Source organism: Phasianus colchicus, chromosome 3, assembly GCF_987193195.1.
Source record: "Phasianus colchicus chromosome 3, bPhaCol1.hap1.1, whole genome shotgun sequence".
Classification (NCBI taxonomy): Eukaryota; Metazoa; Chordata; class Aves; order Galliformes; family Phasianidae; genus Phasianus; species Phasianus colchicus.
The window spans coordinates 8,154,362-8,180,078 of NC_143438.1; the positions used below are offsets into that span (position 1 = coordinate 8,154,362).

The following is a 25,717-nucleotide window of genomic DNA, read 5'->3' on the forward strand; positions in this document are numbered from 1 at the left end:
ACAGGGTTGGTTTGTGCTGTTTATAGGACAATATGGAAAGATCATTTCGTTTCCTGTGGACCAGTGATCGGCTGATGGGCCTGAGTGACCCCATGACTTCTCCTAATTCCCTAGAGAAGAATTGTGGGAGAATTTTTTTTCTTTCCTTTCTGTGTTGTGAAGATGCAGTGTTAAGAAGCTGGATATCTGAAACATTCCTATGTCCTCTGCTCTCTGACAAGGAGGTCACATTTAATGCCTCAGTCTTCCTATTCATATAATGGAGGTAGTATCACAGGCTCATATTTGCTAAACCCTGAGGTTATAAAGAAAGGGTAGCAAATAAGGGTGAATTACTTTGTCTTAGAACTCTTCAAAAACCTTTTCAGTAATATTTTAATGCACTTATTATGTCTCTACATATTTTCCATAACATCTTCCAGAAGCATATGTCCTAGACTTTATTTGTGATGTAATTGTGCTGTTGTCACTGTGATGTAATTTTATTTGGATTATAACTCCATCAGGAAAACAGTATGTCACTTCAAAGATGAGCTAAGTCTTTGATGGACAGCATAAGAGAGGGAGATGATCTGGGAAGGAGACTTCAGAGCTGCGGTAAAATTCGCCTAGTTTGAGATAATGGTTGGAGCCAATCGACACATTTAACTTTCTGTGCTCATCAATAATAGTCCAGTAGCCCATTTTTGAAGTCTTGCATTTTTTTTTTGTCTTATCATTTGATATGGCTCAACCTCCAACTGCTTCATCCTCTCCCATCTGATTTTCAACACCACTACTTTCATTGTGCAGCCTGTTTACCTCTTAGCTGAAAATATAACCTTGTTAGACTTCCTTATTTAGCTCACCCAAAGTAAGTTAAGTAAGCATTTTTGCTTGTCTTCAACAGAGAGTAAGAAAGCAGAAAGAGATAGGGTCAGTCTACTGTTAGTCAATCAAACCAAGACTGGACAATGAAAATTAAAAACCTAATTCACCACAGCAGGATTCTCAATAAATATGGAATTTTGACATTTTTTTCATTCCACTGATAAGAATCCGAGAAAGACTTCTGGAAGAAAAAAAAGAAAAAGAAATTAGAGTTTAATGACATTAAATAGGTAAAAGTTTTAGCAGCATTGCATAGTCTGATAAAGCTTTTTCTCCCTCTTACTGTGTCTATAAATTGTGTAAGAATTCAAACTTTCAGAAAGGAGTTTGTCCTAAATATAGTTAAAATGCCAAATAAGTGGAAGGGAGCCCAGCCAGAGGATTCTTTACTTAATCTCTCCTTGAACACGCCACTCAAGTCAAAGTTTGGCAAAGGATACAGTTGTGACATGGAACAGTTTTTTCCTAATCCCATTATTTATTCCTCATTTATAAAATGTATTACTTACAGAATATCTGGAGATATATGAAAAATGTAAATCTACAAGCATTACAGTTCTCTTTAGACTCCTTCCTTGTCAGAAATCTCTTTACATTCCTCACAGTCAGTAGGTCAGAAAGAGAGGTTGCAGATAGCTTCGTATCATGTGCTAGTACTTATTTCAGATCACTGGAAAAGGAAAATTTCAACAACTGGGGCCTTTCCACTCCAGAAATGCCTCTTTTACAGCCCTAATTTTAAGTCTAAGCTGTAATGCTTGTGGTTAAAATAATTATTTTAATGATTGGCCATCGTGTTCTGGCCAGTGCAACTCAGAAAGTTGTCACCCCCAACCTGAACTGCTTTCATAAAGTCCAATGCACTTATTGGAAGACTGATATAACAGTTTCCTTATAATTAATAATGCTAAGTAAATGGAATAACGTGCTTCAAGGCATGCGTTAGCTCGAGCGAGAAGTAGCCGTAAGTAGTAGTAAACTGCAAAGGAAGGACAAAACAGGAGAAGACCACTGTCAGATTGGATGTCAGTTCTGCATGGGGTGTCAGGAGCAGACACGAAATTGGTACACTCACTTTTCCCCAGCTATAATGTCCTAATACCATGACCAGGGTCCTCAGTGAGGACTCTAACTCTGGCTTAACAGCACTCTTGAAAGACAAACAAGCAAAGCTGTTGCAATCATTTCTCTTGGTGTGTATCTGTCAGAAAAGGTGATTGCCCCAATTATCAAGAGCTCTAACAATCTGACATATCTTTGTAAATTTACACCATCTTTAATATTAGTTTTATATTTATTAATACTTTAGGAAGATGTCACAATAAGGAAATCTGTCAGTATTAAATGGCACAGTATCTCAAAAAAAGTACAGAGGACTGTGCTGACTTTTTTAATAACACTGGCTTTCAACAATTTGTGACATATTACTTATGCTTGTAATGTCCTCATGCCTATTAATCATTTATTGCATTTTAAAATGTTTCTCTCATTTAAATTTGAACTAAATAAGTTCATGGGTATTATAAGGAGTAGAGAAACAGAAACTGAAGTAGAAATTCACTGATTTAAGAAAGTCTTTGTAATGTCTTCTGCGGTTCAGCACAGTCGTGAAGGCCTTACGAAGAGGGCCAAAGCTGGGAGTGCACTGGCTGACTGAGGACAGTACCACTCACTAATAACAGAAAATACAGAGGGGGGGAAAAAAAATTTCAATTACTTTAATTGAGTATATTGTGATATGCCGGGGACAGATGTGCTGCTTAGTACTGGGAAGTTTGTGTTTTCTGAAAAGCACAAGGTTTTGACAGATATTTATAAGCTGTGTAACATCACTACTTAGTCAGTAAGACAAGGTGCTAGTGGATGAAACACAGTCTGCTGTCCTTGCAGAAAGCAGGAGATGTCTTGCTGCTTCGAACTCCAACCTCTCAAACTGTAGCACAAGAACATGAATAATAGGTTGGGTCAAAATATTTACATTTAAAAATATTAATTTGCTTCTTTCCAAGAGGTTTTCTAAGCCTTAATGTATTGCTGTTTTTATTTCTTTGATTCATATCCTAGTAACTCTAAACAAACACGCGCTTGCACATTCACAGCCAATCTAAACATCCATTAAAAACCACATCTCGTGTAACTCCCTGCTTCCTTTTCTTATTCATGTTATCATTTGGATGCATCAGCTGGGAACACATCTGTCCTACTTGATGATAAATCACCTAATTCCAACTTTGGTGCATTCAAAACTAAGGAATAACATAGTATTTCTGTTTTACAGTAATCCTGCAAACAATTTATACCCAAAAAAGATGGTATATGGTTAGATCTGGAGGCACATATTGCTGTTTTCAAGTAGCTAATGGGGAAATAGTTAACACAGAGAAAGTAGGAGATGAGTTGCTCTTATCCTCAGTCCCTCTTGGGTTTCTAGTGAGCTAGGAATAAGACAGACGAGGTTGTTTCCCCAAAGACAGCCTGCTGAGTTTACCAGCTTTTCAGTAGGTTGCCTGGACAGAGCTGCAAGCAAAATCTCAAGGCTGGTTGCTTCAGAGATACCAATTGCTGATTAAGTTGGGGTTATTTCAATGAATTCATTCATTCTCCATCACAAATATCTGCTCTCTTTCTGGTGTGCTAAAGCCTTGTGTCTCTCCACGCCAAACCATCATTGTGCAACAGATGAGAACTGTCCTACCAGTGATCCTTTCAGTCTTTTGATAATCTCTCTGATCAGTATTCTTGGCAAAAGTACCAAGACCAGAGAATAACAGTGTAAAATATATTTAAGACATTTTAAAATTCTCCCATCCAAATTAAAAGTGGATTAAATACTGTCCTGGGTAGTTACTAATCTGATGGATGTTAATTCTACTATAATTCATAGAATTATGACAAAATAAATGCAATTTGATCATATAAAGTATTCCAGTTTCAAGTCAAGTGACATGCTAAAATCAACTCACATCAAAAACCTAGCTCTAGACATTTCTACAACAGAGGATCCTTTTTATGGGAAGCATTAACCCACTTTTGTGTTAGTTCATGTTTTGCAGATGAGTCTCCCAGAAAATTTTCATCAAGAGGTCCTAGTGAAAAAGTTCTGGAAGCTCAGTAAAGTTTTTTCAAACAACAGAATTGATGTACATGCCCAATCTGAGAGCTGGTTTGTTTCCACTGTGCACTTAAACTTGGTGTGTGTTGATTCATTTCTTACACAAACGGTAATCTGTCTGCTACCAAGGGAAAAAGTATTTTCATGCATTTAGTCAACTCTCTAGCTGCATCCTCAAATAGTCATCTAAGATTTACATTAGTCTTCTCAAGAGACATCTAGATGAGGTTCAAAAGGTGTCTGGATGAGGTGCTAAGAGATGGTTTAGTAACTTAGTGGTAGTAATGGTGATTGGAGGACGGTTGAACTAGATGATCCTGTAGATCCTTTCCAACCTTGTGATTCTATGATACTATCATGCACACTTACTTTATATTCCATTTATGGCAATTGCTACTAATAGGATTACTTGGGAAAACAGCAGCCTCTTTCCATGGGCTCTGCTTTCCAGGGCAGTGAGAACAGTCTCTCTGTGCTTTTAGAGTTTTCTACCACATTGGTGAGCTCAACATTCCCAACCAGGTTTCAGAGCAGTGGTGCTGCAACAAAGCTCATGCGTGTTGCTTGGAGAAACTCAGTGCTTTGAGTGGAAGCCAGTCTAGGAACACAGCAGGGGGGCAGTGGATGTTGAAAGCTATGAGTTAGGAAAGAAATCAAGAGGACGTGGGCCCGTGGAAAGGGATCTGAACACAAGGCTGTCATGAATTCAGAAAAAGCTTTAAAACTTAACTACCAAATGAGCTTAGCTAGATTTGTGTCCCCTTCTGTGTAAATCTTATTAATCTGACTGAGACATAAATAAAGGATATTAAACAGTAGGCACTGAAAAGCAGCTTTTGTTGCTTCGTTTTTCCATAGGGCAATCATACAAGAAGGAATGAGAGGTTGAAGGAAGAGGCATAAATGGTATATAGGCTAACTAAATGCTGCTTTTTAAAGACATGACAAGTGTTAGCTAACAGTTGAAGTCAAGGTAAATGAATAGGCCTGTGCAGAAGACAGACACTTCATACCTCAGAAGGTGCATAACAGTGCCTGGGTTGCAGTGCTAGCTCACTCATGGCCATGTGAGAGATGGAGTGGGGAGCTGGAGCCATCTTACAAACAAAGCCTGGGCTTCAGGCTGGAGAAGTCCTGGCTGGTTCCCAGCTTTGCTGCTTGCTGTCTGCATGGTAGCAGTCCAGTCACTTAGCCTAGGAATAGGATAAAAGAGTGTAGCATCTGTAGTGACGTAGTGATCTCACAGACATGGGATGGGGCTTAAAAGCCAAGGTCTTTAAGCAGAAAAGATTCTGGAAATGTTGGGTGTTAATTATCTACTTAGAATGAACAGTAGAAATGGGGCTGACTGTAAAAATACCTGAAGCTGTCTCTACCTTACAAAAATGTAGTTCTCATTTTTATGACAAAACACTTCCTCAGCTCTGAGTGTCAGCAGTGCATTTCTCACTCCAAGTATTTATCTAGTATAATTAAGTGTGGAGTAGTGTATAACACTGCTGAAATGCAATATAAATTAATTCTACATTCATAATGTATAGTCACAAGATTGTATATTCATTACTTCTCAATTTTTAAGCGTATTTTTTGGCACATTTCTGCAACAACCTCCTATTTCACTGGTTCTTTGCCTGAAAAGTAACATCCAACCACCTATTTATAAATGTTGTCTATCTATAGCGTCTTTATACCCCTATCTATCTTTTCCATTTGCATGATGCATACAGTATGTATTTTCCACTTGGTGGGAAAACAGATGAGCAATGCTTTGCTTCTGCAGCTGCTGATTATGCAGAGGGGAGACTGCTGCAATTTTCCCAAAGGGAGCTTAGCAAGGTTTCGTTTCTTTTTGTGGTCTGCCTCTTCAGCCAGCAATTCACTCATCACCTTGACCATGAATCCCCTGTAAATTGGCATTTGTTCAGCCTGTTTTTAGGCACAGCACTTAACAGTGGTCTTAGGACGTTTCTAATTACTGGATAAGGGGCAACATGTGACAGGTTTATAGTTTATTATACTAGGGTGTGCCAAGTTGTAACAATATTTTGGGTCAGGCCAGGGTCTCAAGAGATCATTAAAAGCTGAAGTAAGCCACTTGACAGTAAATACCAGCACAAAACTGAATTAGATTCCTGTAGTTCTGAAAGAAAAGAAAGCCAACTAATTAGCTAGCTGCCTTGGTTGATTTCACTGTACTATTATTTTGCTCTTTTATCTGGCACAATGATGTGTTCTGATATTTTACTGGTTGTTAGAAAAGACCAAAGCAAATAAACCTTCACATGCTGATGGAAATCATGCTCTGGCCAATGTTAGAGCATTTATTTCTATTTCACAATTTTAATAACAATGGCACACAAACACACACATACAAAAAAAAATCTACCAAAAAAAAAAAAAAAAGATCTGCTACAGGAAAGATAAGGATTGATCAGCTGGTTTCCATAAAAACAGGTCTTTGATTCTTTGCCCATATTTTGTTCCAAATTTGCTGAGGTTAGCATCTTGACTTCCCCTTTCCACATAGCTTCTCTGAACTGCAAGAGGAGGCACTAGTAGGCATGACCTTACAGCATCTCCAAGGACATTAGTTATAGGCATCTTGGGTCTCATCACCATTGCTCCTCTTTTTCTCTAATGTCTCTGGGTTGAAAACCAGGGCATTTAAAACTATACTCGTTCTGAGTATGAAGAGGCTCAGAGGTATCTGGAAAAATATCACTTACTTTCTCTAATGTGTTCATGTTTAATAAATTACTTAAGTTTCTAAAGGAAAACAAGAGTACAAGTATGTATTTGAGGGCCATCCTACAGGAAGAGCCCTAAAATGGGCTTAAGTTAACAAAAAACCCATGGCCCACATCTGAAAGCTATAAATTGAAAACTAAGTAAATGGACAGTTGCAGGAAGGACTGGAGTGAGCCATGAGGTTTGCATCTAGATATGAATTCTTTCCAAGTTGCTGAAAGCGAATCAAGTATGTATACCTGAATTTAACGTAGAAAAATAAAGATGGGAGCTCTTTCCAGGGTCATGTATTGGAAAATTATCTCAAAATACAAGTGTTCCTTCTAATACAACTTTGTTGGAACTAAGGTAATTAATTCATCCCTTCCTCCTCACTCTTCCCTTTTCTCCTAGGCATTTCTGCATTTTCTTTTGATCTGTGACTTTAAATCCCAGCGTGTTACACTGCTTTCTCTGGCAGCTGCTTCTCACACGGATGGTTTCTATCCATCAGTGAGCCTGTGGCCACCTTTCACCTCCTCCTGATGTCAGCTCACTGGTGCAAGGACCTTGTCCATCATTCCGTCCAACTTTACTCATGACTGGGCTCACTGAAGGCTAATGATTATTCAGTGCCAAGTCATTGATGCTGTAGGGGATGCTCTGATGGGATGTCAACACAACACCTCACCAGTGCCAAAGAGAAGCCCACCCCACCTCCCATCTCTCCTTTCCATCTCTGCTTCTCCTGCCAAATGGGTAAATCCAGCACCTATTAGACCCTCGCAAAATAGCAGGAAAGCAGCCAGCAGGCAAGCTGAGGGGCTTCCCTATTGTGCCCATTATTTAGCTGAGTGGGGCAGGAGAAGGGGAACAGAAGCATGAGGCTGGAGGCAGGCAGGAGGAGAGGGCCACAGCACTGACTGGCAAGTCTGGTGGAACAGTAACCATGCAGAGGAAAATAGACACTGGGAAATCAAAGAGCCTTTTTTTCTTTTTTCTTTCTTTCTTTTTTTTTTCCTCAGAGGCCTAAAATTAAAGTACTCAGAAACACACAAAGAAATGCCTAAGTGAGAAACCAAGTCAATGGAACAAGGCCAATTTAAACTAAGTAGGTTTGATCCCTAAAGCTCATGAGTTATCTACACAAAGCTTCGCACTCCAGCCACATACTTCCCAAAGTATCAGTTCAAATGCCCTATTCTGCACCACTGTTGCATCAGAGCACTCGAAAGACCCCCTTGTAGAATAAGACCTGGCAGACACTGGGGCTGAGATGTATCCTCTTTGCTCGCATGGTTTATCTTCCGAGAAAGGCAGCAGGCTTTCTCAGTGCAGGAAAGGGAATATCAAATTAATTCAGGCATGCACTGAAGCACTCAGCACATCTACCACAAAGCTGAACTGAGCTCAGCCACAAAGCACAGTACTGCTTTTTTGTGTGCCTGCAAGTATGATACAGTTATATAGATGGATTTGAGGTCCTCACAGTGTATTTTCATGTTCCAGCTGACAAAGTGGCCAACATCTCCTAAGCCTACAGAGAGTTAACCTTGGTTAACAGCAAAAGGAGGGGGAGAAAGCAAAAAACACCTTACAGAGTTGTGTGCTATTAAAACTAGTAAGGTCAATATCGCTGCTCATTGTGCTCATAACGAGACCTACCTTTTTCAAGTATTCTCCTTGACCTTGTCTAATCCAAGTGAGGTTCTCCAGTAGTTGGTCATACTTGCAGAGAAAGGGAATGTGAGTAAAAGGGAGAGGGAGGGATGGGAGCAAACAGGAGCAGGAGGTTCACTCTGAGCAGGATTACAGCACGTGCAGTTTTATTTCATGGTCTGCCAAATACCCCTCGCTGTGACTCTGAATGGAAAATGGGATAGAAAAGTGAACTAGAATTTACAGAGCCTTTGAAAAGCAACCGGTGTCAGCATGTGTTCCAAATATGCCAAGTACTTCTTTCTTGAGAGAGAAAGCCTCTTTGGGCTTTTATGGGGCATGCGACAGTGGGCAGAAGACAACAAACAGTGTGTTGCTAAAGACCCAGCAGAAAGAGAAATCTTCCCACTCCTCCCCACCTATGAGTCAAGCAGGAGGAAGCAGGATGACAGCTATTTTTGTCGTGTGTGCCAACATTTGCTAAATACAGCTTAAAAATCTCACCTCTTTTGGATGAGACAGAGATGTGATGTACAGCCTGTTGGGTTCTTGCTGGGTAGGTGGCTCCTTTGAGACAGTAGGTCTCGGTTGTGTCTTGGACTTTTCTCCACAATGGGGAAAGCTAGAATTTGTTTTGCATCTTGAGGTGAAATGTGATTTTGTCTCATAACCTACTGCCTCTTGGAGTTGGGTTTTCAGTATCAAACTCAGCTGGCAGCAGCAGTGCATCCATTGTATGGACATCTTCCACAGCAGGGCCATGGCTTGAGCTGCACCATGTGGGAAAGACACTGCACAGTAGTTTTGAAAACCTAAAGAAAAGCCTCACAAAGCATTGCACAAGGTAAGAACGTATGTAAGCACAGGGTCCCTACTGGACCACAAAGACAAATCAAAAAGAAGTGCCGAGAGCAGAGAAAGGAAGCCAAAGGAGGTGAGCTCTGGGGTGGCTGCTAGACAGGAGTGGAATTTGGGTGGAATTATACCCATGTGTTTATAGAGAGGTTGTATGTTATTATTCTCTCTCCTCACAAGCTCTGTTTATTGTTCTTGGAATAGGATAAAGAGAAGAAAAATTGGATTTAAAAATAACTTGCATGGTCTGATGTACAAAGATAATATACAGGACAGCTTCAGACATAGATTACGGGAAGGCACAAATATATATTTAATTATGTATTATTTTTAGACATGAAAAGTATGGAGAGTCTGCTCCTCTGAGCACAGAAGTAGCTATGCTCAGCAGTGTTTTACCCCACTAACATTGGAGGGACATGAGAACTCTTTGCACAAGCCTATGAGCAGTGCCTGAGACCCTTCTAACCTGAAGCAGAACCAAGTGTGTGCTTACAGTACTTGGCTGGATTGTAGCTGAACTCATCTTTAGGTGTAGCCCTGAGCAAAGGGCACATGTCTTCTTATGGGGCTAACAGACACACTCAGTGCCTCTCCCACCTATAGCTGAGCCTGGTTTCTATGGCAGTTGTTGAGCTGTTAGCATCTTTACAGAATGTCGATTCAGATGATTCACTTTCAGTCACAGCAGGCCTGAATGTGAAGTTAAAAGGCATGTGTGCATGTCTGTGTGTGTGAGATCCATGGCACCCTTGATTAATGCATTGTTTTGCAGAACAGAAAGTTTGGATGCTCCCCCTCTAAGTAGCTATGTGAAATGCAACAGCGCAAGTGGTGTTCCTAAAATTAAATATGTTCCAGGAAATGGAAAGGCTGAGATTCTCCTAGCAGTTTCAGCTTCCTCACACTATTCATAGTGTAGCTGTGAAGGCATGTATATTAGTGCACAAAAATAAGTTCCTGACAAAAAAAAAAAAACCCAAAAAACACAACCACACACAAGAGGGGGAGGATGAATGAAGGAGACAAATAGTCTAAAGATGAAAAATTCCATTTGGATTTGCAAACTTTTTCTCATCCTTTCCTACAGAAAATGGAACCTCATGATCCGACACAAAACAGTTTCAATCAAATGGAAAACGTTTACAGAAAGCTTCAGGTGACTGAAAGCAGTGTCCTGTAATGCAAACTGCAAGGCTGCTGTCACTCTGGCATGAGCAGGTCTGTGTCAGCAAGACTCCCTCACAAGAAACCCCATGCTGCAATCACCCCACAAGCAAACGTAATGTCACAGGATATAATGTGGCATTGCTGGAGCTTAGGATTCTAAGCTGGTACTCAGAAAAGGGGTAAAGAAAAATTCGATCTACTCTGGGTAGTATATCAATACAGCAGTGGTGTCATTATAATTAAAAAGAAAATACTCTGATGAAAATGAATCTGAAGAGGCTTTGAGTTTCATTTGGTCAAATTTTGACTGCAGCAATGTGACTTCACAGTACTTTGCAACGAGCAGGACTGGAGTTAGAGTGTGGAAGTGTAGGATGAAGGGTACCTGAGGGCAGCCTTCAAATATTACCTGCTAATATTTACCTCATCTGTCTCCTTCTGTATGGCACATATGATTTTGGCATATATCAAAACACGTTCAAGACAAAACGCTATTACTCTGCACGTGCTGCTTGTTTGAAATATCAAGCACAAAAGGACAAAATCCAAATGATGATGATCATAAGGAGACTCAGGCACTAAAAGTGCAACAATGTTCTACAAGGACGCTGCTGTCTCGTCTTCCGGACACAAACGCTGTCAGCATACTTTAAATGTTAAGTTTCCCCACATAGTGCGTGGTTGCTATGAGCAGGATATAGGAAACAGCTCCCTGTGCCATCTGCTTTGGCAACACATTCTGCAGCGTATGCCTTGCATTCAACTCTGCTCTGCATGGGCACGGACACTGCATAGATATAATACTGCACGCATGCCTCTGCTGATATAGATGTGGATCACATTAATTGCGTATCTATTTTTCCCAATCTGCTACAAGGATATAGATAAAACATCAATCTGTTTTTCTCATAGATACACCCTTGCTCTTCACCTTATTTCAGCTTCGAAACTCTTATTTCTGGAGGAGAAAAAGGAAATCTGGTGCATTTTGTTATCTAGCTGCCAGCAGCCCAAGCATGCCAGGGTTATGATCTCCCCAGAGTCAGCTGCATGGCAGTTCTCTGGTTATTTAGGGCCCTGGTGGGGGCTGAAAGCCAGTCATGCACTCTAAATGTGCCTCAAGGCTCCTGGTGGTGGCACATCCATACAGAGCAACCCCACAGCCCTCCTTTGTGACTTTCCTTCCTGGTCTAGACAGGGCCAGGAGAGATACACCATCCAACCGCTCTGTCCTGACTGCATTTATCATCACCTGGAATGTAATGTCAGGGCAGGACCTCCAATTAATGAATGGCAGCAGTTACTGCTCTGCTTGGAGCTCACTACTTTCTGGACAGCATCTGTCAGCTTCTGAAAAACCTCCCTTTCCAGAGCAAGTCTGCATTTGCCAAGAGAAAATGAAGCCTAAGCGATGCATGGAGCTGGGCAGGTTTGAGGAGGAGGACATTTGATGTGGCATCAGAGCCTTGCCAGCCTGCTGGCATACCTCCTGTCAGGCTTTTTGGTGATGCTGCTTGAATTTGGGAGGGAGGAACAACTGTTTCTCACAGGATAGCAGAACAGATGTGATTGCTGAGCAGGAAAGTGAAGTAGGAAGCTTTGCTGGTGAAGCACTGCCCTTTTGTGTCCTCTGGTCACAGAGGTGTGAGCACAGCACCCACGGCCAGGCCTTCGTGCCAGCTAAACATCTGTGGACAGAAAAGGAGAGCTGGACCAGCCTGATTTAACATGTAGGATCCCAAATTCCCCCTCGTGCTTTCCCTCACTCATTGCTCTCTGGAGGCTTTCAGCAGGCAGGGATTATTGGGTAGGATTTGGGGAGGCACCTGAACTTGCAACAGCTTTTATAGTGCAGACCTGGCACCCCACACTGCCCAGGCTCTGCAAATCCTGCCAAATAAAAGTGAAACAGTTGCACCAATAAACAGCTTGGTCCTTACGAGCTTTCAGAGCTGATCTCCATAAACCTAAGGGTGCTTGGAAGGAGAGGTTTGACTGCCTCAGTTTGTCTGCTGGAGACAGGGCACAGCCAGAAGCAGACAGGATCAGTTCCTTCCCATCCCAGACCTATTTGTGTCCCTCCCAGCCAGTGACAGAGGCCCAGCTACCTGCAGCAGTGCCAGGTTTTATTTGGAAAGAAGCCAGTTCACAGGATTCATTCATTCTCCTTTGCAAATCAAAGGCTGAGGGGCAAAGGGAAAAGGAAAGAACGGGAACCTTGACCATTTCAGCAGCAGCCGGGTGGTATTTAATTTTCAATCAAGAACCTAAAACAGACTTCAAAGGGCATTGAAGCTGACAGTTTTGTTTTCCCAAAGAGGAGGAGGAAAGATGAATAAGCGAGGAACCAGATCTTTCTCAAAATAATTGCAGCCTTGACATACCTAAATTAGTTTGTAAAAGAAAATTCGGGGGCAGTTGCTCTTATTCATTAGAGATGAGGCAGGACTGCAATACCCAGTTAATCTAAGGCAGCCCAGAGCTACTAAAATAAAATAAAACAAATCTTCCTTTTTCTCCAGTGGAGTCAGAACATACTTCCCTCCCTCTTCCTTTCTTCATTTTAACTAAAAGTCATAACAAATACCCTCAGCTTGAAGGGGGAAGGGGAGCAATGCCTATTAAAAACATGTCATGAGTTCCTCCTCCCACCTTACATGTTCCATTGCACTTATGATAGATTGCACTGTCGTATGTGTAATAGGTTTTGCTACAAATGAGTGAGAAAACAAGTATCTTTGCATTTAGAAAAGCATTATTTAAACACTATTAAAGCTCTTTGATGTTGTGTTTTTTGTGGTTTGGTTTTTGTTTTTTTCCATCACAGAGGAAAATAAGCAGTATTTGCTCTGATGAGGCTTACCAATGCTCCTCTGTTGCAGCTGTTTTATCTGCATGCACGTGAAGCACTGCCTGCTGGGCCAAGGAGACTCCAACTTGGGAACTTGGAGCCTGAAGAAGTGGAGCAGAAACCAGAGGGGCAGGAGGAGAGCAGTGCCAAACACCAAGAAGCCCAAGTCATACCAACTGTCACTGCCCACCATAGATTTGGATATGGCTTTGTGGCATGCCAGAGGAGCTGTGCTGGGTTTGATCTGAGCTGGGGTTGCAAGGACACGCACGCAGGACTAAAATGGATGGGTTGTGACTGCATAGCATCCATGGTGTACGTTCCCAGGGCTTTGAAGGGCATTTGTTCTGTTAGAAACCTGCATTCAGAGTCCCATTTCCCACGGAGTGAAATCTTTAAGGAAGGCAAAGGGCTAAAATAGAAAACAAAGCTGTTTGTCCTTTCCTGCCTTAACTCATGATGGATGACAGGTAATGGATAAACAATACTGTCTATATGCTTGTTTGGGCTTAGATAACCATGCAGCCCTTCTTCCTTTTGGAGCTTGAGGAGATGTTAGCCACTGAGAAGACAGTTTTCCTTCTTTTCATGATACCCAGGCAGCTGGCAGTAAAGTTTCCTCTCCTTGGGCTGGCTCCGTCAGTGAGATAAAAGCTAAACAAAGAGGACAGAGAAAAGCTCCTCCGTAAACAGAGATGTCCATGAAAGGGGGATTCTTTGCCTGGGTGTGCAAGCAATAAACAAACTGGAATGGGAAACAGTCAGTTGAGCTCATACAGCTCTTTTACTAAAATACCAGCATTAGAACTACAGATAAAATTATCATCCCTAGAGAAGGTAAAGATGCATCTTTTCTTTTTTTCATCTGTCTCTTCTTTAATTAACAGTTGATTTTTTTTCTTCATTACTGAAAGCCTTCCTGAAAGCTACCTACCTACCCTGAAAGGATTTGCAGTGGATGGGAACTGCAGGCCTGTCCCAGAAGCAAATAAGAGCTTTTTGAGAGGAGGGAGAGTAAAGCACATCTCAGTTATCCTGGTCCTGCCCCTAACATCTCCCTGTTACTCTGGGAACATCTCCTTATCCAGGGGCTGGGTGGGATATTGGAGATCTCGTTAGGAAAATGCTCTGCCATATTTCCCAACCAACATTACCCGTGAACTTCAGGTAATGATTTCATAGCCATAGAGAAGGTCCTTTCCCAGCAAAGAAGAAGGTCCTTTCCCAGCAAAGTCTTCTTCCATGATGCTGGATACAGAAGATTGGTCAGAGCTGGTTGGGCTGCAAGGGGCAGAGCCAATCTGTCAAGAGCCTGCCATAGACCTTAGCAGAAGGTAATTATTACCAAATCTTGTTAATTTTTGGGTCAATAAACATCATGCAAAATGGACTAACAGGAATAGGATTGCTACAGGAAACATGAAAAAAAATATTTCCCAGGTCACAGAGATTCTGAAGATGTTGTGGTCCTCTGGTTCACCTGAACTCACCCTGACATTTTATCGGTTGCTGTCAACAATGAGCAAGAGCAAACAACTTCTTGTGCTCATGACTGGTCATTCCTTTTCACAAGAGTGTCAGTGGTCTTTAAAATTCTAATCTTTATTCTTGCTGAGTTAAACTTGACTCATGAAAACTTGAATGGATCAAAGCCCAGATTTATTTTGTCTAGTATTTTTTAAATAGCAGAACTCAAACACAGACTTCAAAAACAGCCTGTTATTAATTTTATAAACAAGTATTTGTGAATTTAAGCAAATGGATGGGTTTGCAGGGAGAACTTTTGACATGCCTTCTAAATCTGTATGTATAAATATAGAGAATACATTAATAAATAGAGAGATTAAGTGATTGCCAGAGTTGGTAGGAAAGTGAAAACTATTAAATGCACAAAGTTTTCCTGTACTTTGTCTGATATTGGACACCATCAAACAAAATGTTCATTCTCTGTGAAAGCACAGACAAAAGTATCACAGAAGCACCATGACAGAAGCAAACCTTTCTGCACAGCCACATTGTTTTTCTTGGATTTCATTCAAATGTAAAATGAAAACAAATTCCCATAGCCGGGAAGCCACGGCAAACTGTGGATGTCAGCTCTGACTTCATCCCTGTGTGTTTTCAATGGAAGCCTTGGCCCAGGAAATTCAGCACGTGCTCAAACCCCGTCCCAAATGCTTTGCCAAGGCAGGAGCCCTGAGACAAAGGAAGGACAAAAGGATAATGTCTGCATGAAAAGGGAACTGCAAACATCTTTCCTACATTATGCTTCACTGCAAAAGGAAAATCCCAGCACGCTCCAGGCAGCATGATCCTGCAGTCCATCACCCAGTAACACTTAGGAGGCAAGGGTTTGGGTGACCAGGAGCTGACAGTGAGTACAGTCCCTGAAGTTTAGGGTCAGGGATGTCCTCCACCAGCCAAGTTGCCTGGTGAGACTGCAGGGCCTTGTGATGGACTGGTTCCTTGCAATGAAAACGGTCGCTATGGTAACTCCAAGATTGCACACATCAACAGATTTTAAAATATTGGCAGTTTGGGAAGTGACTGTTTAGGCATTTTAATCAGGCCTGATATTTACACATTTAAAGGTATCAAATGCTTAAAATAAAAAAATAAATTAAAAAAAAATCAACAAAGCAAGCAGAAAAATCTGAGAGAACCTAAGCACTGCCAAATTAGAAAACAAGCCCTAAATATATTCTTGACAGAGGCACGTTTGAAAAACAGCATCTAAACATAAAGAGGATAGAGGAGCAAAGACAGAAATCGCTGCTCCTGTAGAAAACAGACAGACCATCAGCAGCAGCACCACTTGCATCTACTGACACCACTCTGCCAGTCCATGCCACAGATCCCCTAGAGGAAACCACCAACAGGGTCCCACCACGAACCTCTGCAGGTGGCCAGAGGACTCCTGGGTCCTGGATGGATTTGAAGGCTGCTGGCCATGGCATGTGCAATGCAACAAGCCCAGTGTTCTGCACGTGGCTCTGCTTGGTATCAATCTCAACTGTTAATCTGTTTCCCATATTTTCAGTGTGCCATGAGTATTGTGAATGCTTGCACATGCAGAAGTGATTGGGAAGGAGGTGGAGGTTTTGAAAGCTGGGCTGCAGCCTTTGAATCTGGGGCTCTATCTCCTGGGAGGGCAGTGTGAAGTTGTAGGATGCATACTCAAACCAAAGCCTTCAGATGAGAAATTGATGTCAACACTGATGATCAAACTGCAAGCTTCAGTTTCAGACTTAATCGCTCCTGGGAGAATATAAAGCAGTTCACATGTTTACAGCTAATTCAGGTTTCTAAGGTGTTTATTTACAATTGGATAAAGCTAGAGACGCGAAGAAAGACTGCCAAACTATAAAGTGATACTAATTTAAAAAGACCCTTGAAAGCTTTGATCCTGGAGCACCATCATGTTTCAAAAGGGTGCAAGCTCCGTGTTTGCGGAGCTTGACAGCCCTTGTGCCATAATTAGAGAAATGACTGTGCACACTGTTGTCAAGGAGGAAGAAACTGCCTCCAAATCAAGGAAATCCAGAATAATGTAATTGCAATTGGTGAGCATCTCTGTGCAGACATGGGAAAGGAAATTTTCATGCTCACAGACATCATCTTCAAATCCATGACGTTATCCACGAAATCCCTTCACACCCTGACACACCTTCAGCTCCCACAGACTCATCGTGCTCTTCTCCTTACACCCTCATTCCCACTGCAAAGTCTGTACCTGTCTGCACTTTCCTCCCATTTGTGTCAAATCAAGACCTACCTTGTGCCCCCTGCCTGCCTGCCACCCCTGGCTACTGCTTGTACCCTCAGAGTAGGGTCCCTCTCTCCTCTCCCCTATCCTCCCTAAAAACTGACGTTTATACATCCAACCACTGTCTGGAAATGTTTTCTTTTAATTGCATCTGGCATGCACTCCCATCTTGCACTCAACAGAAAACAGTGCTCAGTGTTTTTTAACCACCTTATCTTGGCAAACAGGTGGGACACCGTTCCATTTTGAACTTCCTTGACCTGTCAGATGTCCATAATCCTGCAACTGAGGACAACCCACAGGCTGTCTCTTGTCCCACACCTCCAAACATGTTCACCCTCCCTCTTAGACCTCTCTTAGCTCTCTCTTGGCTTTTCAAACTAAACTGAGTAAAAGAAGAGTTCCCAAACTCCTTTAACACCCTCTTTGGTTGCTGTATCAGAGCATCTGCTCTGACTTTATGCTGCTGTTTGGTCACTGTGTTCACTATACATCTCTCTATATTTTTGCTTCCTGCCCACAGCTCAGTTGCGTAGATTGTCTCTGCATGGTTTCTCTGTGTGACTCTATGCTGCTTAAATTCATTCTCCTGCATCTACATCGCTGCATCATCCTTTTATCTGGTGTTCTTACACTTGCTCAGCCTGCCCGTTCCTAGAAAACTGGTGGTTCTTGCTCATTATTTTGATTGCACTATTTTCCATTTCCCTCCCTCACACCATACATGCTGGCTGTCTTAAGTGTTCATGCTGACTACTTGCACATTAAGTCTCCCGCTCAGTTTGATTGTAATTTTTCAAGTAAGCACTTCCACAGTTCCTTCCAGGAGCTACTTCTCCAGTAAGAAATCCACACTGATGCCTCGTCATCCCCCTTCTCATCTTTAAAACTCTTCCTTATCACAGCATTTGTGCCAATATAGCCACCAGTAACTATTAGTCTGCAGCTCACAGTGCAATGGTTTGTGCACACACCACCACCTGCCTACAACCACCTCTAGACTTGTGGTCAAGTTGTGAACTTCTGTGGACAGTGGCAAGGTTTTAACTGCACTCAGACCAACCTTTGCTACTCGTGCTCGGCACCTCTGAGAATTTACTGCATGACCTGAGAAGTTCTGTGATTCTATGATTCTATGACAGTTGTCTCAGATTAGCCACCTTGATTTTAAAGCACAAGGTCTTCACTTAATATTTGCATAACGTGCTGAATTAATTGACATGAAAATAATTAGGTTTGCAAAGAAAAGAGGACTTAAAATAGTCACTATTTTTATCAAATACTTAGAATAAATAAATTCATGAACTCGTTTTTACTCTAAAACAAGTTCTTTCTTTCTGTACACCTTTCCTGCTTAATTAACTACCATATCAATAAGCCAATGAAATTATGGGAAGTTGCATTTACATAATCAAACCTATTTAAAATCAATCTAATTAAGCTGAGTGCATACCTCTAAGTAGACATTTAAACCAGTGTAATCCTTACACGCACTGTTTTCAGCTTGCATTGATAAATCACTGTAAACTGATTTAAGCAAAGGATTAAATTGGTTTATGTACATCTCATTAAGATGTTTGTCCTGGTTTACTGAGATTCACATTAAACTGATTTCTGGAAAAGTGGTGCAAGTTTTACACATGAACCAAAATTTGGTTTCCTTTCCTTGCAGTTCCTTTGAAAGTCCTAAGTCAAGATCCACAAGCCATACAGTGATGGGGTCTGAAAAGATGATGGGGCACATGATGCTCATAACCCCCAGGTCATTTCCAGGCTTTCAGTCTCTTTATTACCAGGAGGAACTTCAGGTCAGTAAAAACATCAGGAAGGAATGAGGAGCAGTCAACTTAAGCTGACCCATCTCACCAGCTCAGTGCTCTGGTGAGACTGCAGGAGTGACCCTAGTGAGTGCCTCTCCCAACATCCTTTAGTGTTTGTCATCCCAAAGCTCTCAGATCCTCCTCTGTGAAAATTTATTATGAATTGGGTAAGTTGTCCAGCTCACGCTGTGTTGTGCTCATTCCTTGAAAGCTGCATGAGAACCTACTCTCTGTTCCTCCAGACTCAGCATGCATGGGGATCGCCACTGGTGAGAAGAGGAAGGGTTTGCAATGTGTAAAATCTACTTTCAGTACACTTTCCTCACCAAGGTCAGTAGTGCTTCTCTTTCACTCTAGGCTGCAGGTCTGCTGGACCCGCAGGCTAGAGTAAATATTTATTTTTTTAATTCCCAGATCAGATTCACTTGCAGAGAAGAAAAGAAGCAGCCAGTTTTGAGGAGACAGCTTCTTGTCACAAAATCTTAGCTATTGTATATCATCTGTATTATCCTGCATCTAAGGGCTTTGTCTGACTCAGCTGTAACCTTTCAGAGCTTCTGAATGAAGACAAGGAAAGTCAGGAATTAATCTTTATGCTAAAGCTCTTTAAGCCATTTTCAATTGTGACATTTCTTAACCTATAATTTAGCATAATATTGTGGGGTGCATCATGCTGTGGAACTAACTGTTCTTAAACTGTTCTATTTTAACAAGTGTATTTCTCCATTTTAAGGTTATGTCATGGTGAAAAACAGTCTTAATTTTAATGAAACAAATATTTTTCTCTCTTCGTGTTTCTATGGTGAAGGTATCAGCCTAAAGCCTTGAGGGTGCTGCTCTTTTTTGCAAGAGAATGTCTCACTCATAATTTAATCATTCAGTTGCACAGAGTAAATTTGCAGCCCAAATTACTCTGAAGTGGTTGCCTGGCAGGAGGGACATTTATGTCCATTACACTTTCTTATCCAAGTAATGGCTAAGCACAACTAGGGGATGTGGCACAATTTTATAGCTTTAGCCTTTAGGAAGGTCATTAGACCGATCAAGAAACACAAAGATGATGAAGAGGGGAGTGCTGGATCCCTTTCAAGCTCATCAAAATATGGCTAGCACTGTTATTTCCAGTGGAAAACCCACAACACCATGGATTCATAAGCCAGGTGTTAGGAAGGATTGAGACATCCATGATCTGATTTAGGAACAGTATCTCCCTCTCAATGCTATTGTCTTGGTTGCTGCACACATGATACTTTTAATCTGCTTGCCAGCATATGTGTAATGCAAAACGATCTGAAGGGCTATTTAACCTTGTCGTTCTGCATGCAAGCAGAGATTTATGTCTGCAGAACAGGAAATTCAGTAAAATGGCAAATGTCTTATGCCAGTAAACGGGCTGCTGAACATGGCTAAACTTACTCAGAAGGAGGTAAAATCCTTCTGTTGCTTACGACGATTCGTTACGATGAATTCCTCTCAATTCTTTGAACTCTTTTTTTGCCAGAAGAGGGTATTTAGATCTTAAAAACAACAGCTGATAGAAGCTGGAGATCAGATAATTGAAACCTAAGCTTCATCCTGGTCTGCAGAAAATGATTATTTGTGAGTCTGACATCCCCAGCAGTAATCTTGAGCTCTAAACTCGAGCACAGAATACTGGCTGAATACAAATACAATTAAATTGAGAGAGAATCTAGCCACGTGCTTAAGTACTTGAGTATCCCAGTCAGCAAGACTGAAACAAGCACTTCTAGTGGAATTCATCTTGCATTTGCAACACACACACAAGTATCTGAGAGCAGCGCGCACACTTGTAATCTGCACTTTCTAAATTCCCCCAGCTGCAAGCGAACAAATGTCATCAGTTTCAACAGAAGGCAAATCAGGTAGGCACAACACAGAAACCTTTTTGAAAATCTGCCAAAACAGAATCATCTTGAGATCTAGCTGCCATTTAGCGCACAGACTGTTTTGCGTGACGAGGATGCAGACAAAACCATGAAAAGTGAACAGCTTCATCTGGATACATTTCTAATCAATTCATCTGAATCCTCATTTGTAGATGAAACAACGGTTAGCACAGTTGTCTACGGAACTAAATGTAGATCAATGAACACCTCATAAACTGGTGGTAAAAAAATCTTGCCAGGGAAGCAAGATGTATGCTAATCCCACAGGGCTCCTTAGCAAGGATGCTTTCATAGTCAGTGCTTTTTTTTGGAGTACATTTTCATAATATCCCTGAGAGGGAAAGCTGCATGCTGTGTGCAGGCAGGGGCAGAGTTCTTCCCCTGTGCTCATCCCCCCAGGAAGACCCAATTTACCTCTATTCCAGCACTTCAGAGTTAAGCAATATTTAGAAATGTCAGAAGCAGCTTCCAAAACCTGTTGACCTTAAGCCCAATGTCTTTTTTGGAGATTTGTCTTTTGAAAAATGTCTTGTATATTGACAACTATGGATATGTCTAGACAAGAGCTCAGTGTGCTTTCAGAAATGTCTTTTAGCTACCGTTCTAAACTAAGCAGAATAAGTTACCTTTTGATATGTGATCATGCATTCATATTACATCACATAAATGATGTCAGAAAAACAATATATATGCATGTAAGTGATATATCTATTTATATATATAAATATGCACATGTGCATTTTATAGATATGAAACACAGTTTGGTACATGAACGTACACTCAGTTTGTGATCCAAGTGTCGCTCCCAGGTTTGAATTTTTGTCTCTGTGATGTATCTGGGAAATGAAAACCTCACAAATCATTGGGGTCAAAACTGCTGTTCATCTCATCCAGTGGGATTTTCCCTGCTCTGCCCTCTCCTCAGTTCTGCTTCTAACCCAAGATGCCCAGACACTATTTTACAGCTCCCCTAACCTTCAAGCCCAGGTTTATTGTAATAATTTGCCTTCTGGCTCGCTGCCCTATTCTTTGTGCAACTCAAGAGACATATTTCATTGATACCTCCCAGAACTGCTCTATGGACAAGGGCACTGGAATTTCCTCATACAATAGGTTTTTCTTAGCTTTCATCCAGCAGTGGAGCATCCGAAATTCCAGTACTGTATCTCAAACCTCGAAATTTCCAGGCCTACAAGCCAATTCATTTTTTGTTCTCCTTATGGCTGTTGCTAGATGCTTTAATAGGAAGGGAGAAGGAAGCCCTTGCTGTTGAACTCACAGGCTGCAAAGTTGTCATCTTAACTCCTGCTTGCTAGACAGCAATTTAAGTTTTATATCCCTTCCTGGGAGCACAAGGTGTAAATATAACCTCTCTGGATAGAATTTTGCATATAAATGTGCAGTTCCTAAATGAAATTTGCTGTATTCTTGACCATGGTGACCTTCTCTGGTAACTAAGATTTAAAATTCTGTTTTAGGGGAAAAATCCTTTAACAATGTTCAAATTCATCACCTTTTGATTTTAAGGTCTATTTTATCATTTTTATTTTATTAGGTGGAGAAGAGATGCTTCAATTCAATGCTTTTTTAAGGCTACTCATTCTTGCGTAGACTTTTATCTTGAGATCTCTTATTTATCTCCTTTCCAAGCAAAAAAACCTCAACCTTTTCACTCTGGGAACTGGGATTGTTCAGTCTGAAGAAAGGAAGGCTCAGGGAAGACATTATCACTCTTTACAGTGCCCTGAAAGGAAGTTGTGGCAAAGTGGAGGTCCACCTCTTCTCTCAGGTAACAGCAATAGGATGACAGCTAATGGCCTTGAGTTGCACCAGGGGAGGTTTGGACTGGATATTATGAACAATTTCTTCTCAGAAGGAGTAGTAATGCATTGGAAAAGGCTGCCCAGGGAGATGGTGGAGTCACCATCCCTGGAAAGGGTATATGTAGTACTTAGAGACATGGTTTAATGGGAGATATTGGTGGTAGGTGGATGGTTGGACTGGATGATCCTAGTGGAGACAGTGGCTGGATTTGTCTGGGAGGCAGCCAACAGGTAAGTCATTCTCCCCAGTGAACAGAGATACTCTACCTTCCTTGCTCTCCCTGCTTGCCTGCACCATGCCCTTCTGACGCATCATACACGGTTGCCCATCCTGTTGGTGCTACTTTTGTGTTGTTGTGCTCCCTAGTAGCAGGATTTATACACACAGGGGTGTCCCCGTGGCTGTTCCGATGATTTCGTGGAGGGCTGTTAAGGTATTATGGTCAGGTTGTAATAGGACTCGATGATCTTTAAGCCCTTTTCCAACCTGAGTGATTCTATGCTTCTGTGATTTCAGAATGGTGTTGCCATGCAGATGGCAATGGTGCCTGGCAGCTGCTCCCTAACAGAGCTACTCCTCAACCAGCTGAGGCAATTCTCTGCTTTGGTTCGGAATGCATTTGCTCCAAAGCCAAGTACCTCTCCAAAAAGGAGAGGTAAGGATCCTATGATTCCTATGATTCCTAATTTCAAGCTTGTAATGTTACATTATGTAGCGTAAGACTAATATCCATCTAAACAGCTGCAGATAGGAAGTATGAAAAGAAATCCTGAATATCAGTGCACGGTCTATGCCATCTGCCTTAATTTGTAAGAAGTCAATTTGGCTTCATCTGGAGCACTGTGTCTAGCTATGAGGCCCTCAGCACAAGAGAGATGTGGAGCTCTTGGAGCAGGTCCAGAGGAGGGCCACTAAGATGATCAGATGACTGGAGCACCTCTCCTATGAAGAAAGGCTGAGGGAGCTGGGCTTGTTCAGCCTGGAGAAGGGAAGGATCTGGGGAGACCTCACTGTGGCTTTGCAGTACTTATGAACAGTAAGTTTGTAAGTAAACAGTACAGAGAAGCTTGTAAACAGGAGGGAGACTGACATTTTGCGTGATCTGGAAGTGATAGGACAAGAGGGAATGGTTTTAAATAAAGTGAGGGAGATTTGGATGGATGTCAGTGGGAAATTTTTCACTCAGAGGGTGGTGAGGGACTGGCATAGGCTGCCTAGAGAAGCTGTGGTTGCCCCATTCCAGGAGGCATTCAAGGCCAGGTTGGATGGGGCCCTGGGCAGCCTGAGCTGGTGCCTGATTTAGTGGGTGGCAACCCTGCCTGTGGCAAGGGATTGGAAGTAGTTGATCTTTAAGGTCTCTTCCAATCCAAACCATTCTATGATTCTGTGATTCTATGAATTAAAAAGTTCTTTAGACAATATCAGTAATGTGCAATGGGAGCATTGACTTGATTGTTACTGGCTGGGTTTACATGATGACTCAAATCATCCCTTGTAAGTGTTGGCAGCAGCACAGAGTTAGGTCTGTGATTATTACTATAAATTACGTTTATGTTGATAGAATTAGCAGTTGCACACTAAAGTAATATTTACATTGATACTAGTAAAATCAATGTAGCTCTAGTGAAAACATGTTCCAAAAATTCTCATGATGTGTGTCATAGGATTCCAGATGTTATTCCAAAAGATAGAAAAACCCAGATGTTGAGATGGTGTCGGGGCTTCTGCAGGGGCAAAGTCTGCTCCTTTGAGCTTCTCTGGGTGACAGAATGAGGAGACTCGCAGGGGAATCCAAACTGAGGCACTGCACAAAAAGCAGGATGCGATGCTAACATGTACTCCCTCTAGCTCTTCTCTGACATGGTTGTACAGTGTTGAATGTGCTGACTTTGGTGTGCTATGGCACAGTCCTTGTTCACTCTAAGTCCATTAAGTGAGGATTAAGAAGGTTGGAGCCCGCAGCATTGCCACTGGCTAAAAGCACACAGAAGAAGACAAGATGGCCATACTCCTGTATCTGGCTCACTCCTGTGTTTAATTAGTGTGCTCAGGAGACGACTACGCCTAGAAACAAGCGAGTTTGCAATTTGGATTTCTTTGCCTCTCCCAGAAAGTCTTCTCTTTGTTCAACGGGCGTTCAAAAATTTATGCCTTTGGTTCTCTGAAACATCTCAGAAGACATCCTTTCACTTTGGTTCACAGACTAATACTGGCAGCAGTTTCCATTAAACCTTAGTTTAATTGCACTGAATAAATTACATTTTTACTGGAGGAATACCTGCAGGCCCTGGCTAAGCCATAAAAAGAACAAGTTAATAATAGCCCTTGGAGTAAACAGCTTCATGTCTCCATGCCAGGTACTTCAGCTACAAAACTTGGCTGGACAAGTCTCAAGGTGCATTTCTGCCCCTTTTTGAAGGGCTGGGATGCTTTGCTGCTAGAAAGCCTGAATGAGTGCACCCAGGTGGGCAGCTTAGTCTCTCCTTTGGACAAGACACTGAGCTTCCTAACTCTGGAACCAAGGAGGAACTAAGAGGACACACAGCAACAACATCATCTTTTGTTTTGGATTGCTGTAAACAAGGTGACGTATCAAGAAGAAATTAAACACAAATGAAGACTTGCAACACATAATTATTATAAATTAATACAGCTAAAAAAAACAAAACAACAAAAACAACCGGACTAAGCAAAGCCTTTGAATTGGAACAAAAATAGGAAGCTCAGCACCCTGCTGGCAGGGCTCCACTGAAGGCAATGTTTTGCCAGCACAGAATTTGGCTCTGAGTTTCCCAGCAGCAATAATAAAGCAATAGATGTACTGCCTAAGTAGAAGAGCAGATGCTGCTCTATGTATTTCAGTGTCATTCTCCCAAGGCCTTCCTCCAGGTGAGCCAGAGCTGTCGCAAGTTTGCTGCTGTTTCCCAAGTAACACGCTGATGGTTGAGTGAACCAAAGAGGCAAAGAAAACTTTATGCTAAGCATGAAAGTAAACTGTAAATAAAGTTCCAGGTAAACACATGGCTATGAAATGGAGAGAATTTACAACGTTCTCACCTGTTTTCACACGCGTGGCACAGGGAAGAGTGAGACTTGGGTTAAGTTTTAAGACTTGGGTTAAGCAGTAGCCTTCCACTGCTACATAACCAGGTCAGA

General features: G+C 41.7%; 1 long non-coding RNA gene across 2 annotated transcripts; it reads right to left on the reverse strand.

Annotated features, from left to right (window-relative positions):
• Positions 1-455: 455 nt before the first annotated feature.
• LOC149918392 (uncharacterized) lies at positions 456-25,717 on the reverse strand. 2 transcript variants are annotated; one of them, XR_016464943.1, is made up of 3 exons: positions 25,619-25,717; positions 4,996-5,175; positions 456-1,051 (listed from the first exon to the last, which is right to left on the reverse strand). It is a non-coding gene; the product is annotated as an uncharacterized LOC149918392 (long non-coding RNA). The 2 variants fall into 2 exon arrangements; XR_016464944.1 differs by lacking the exon at positions 25,619-25,717 and adding an exon at positions 22,828-23,096.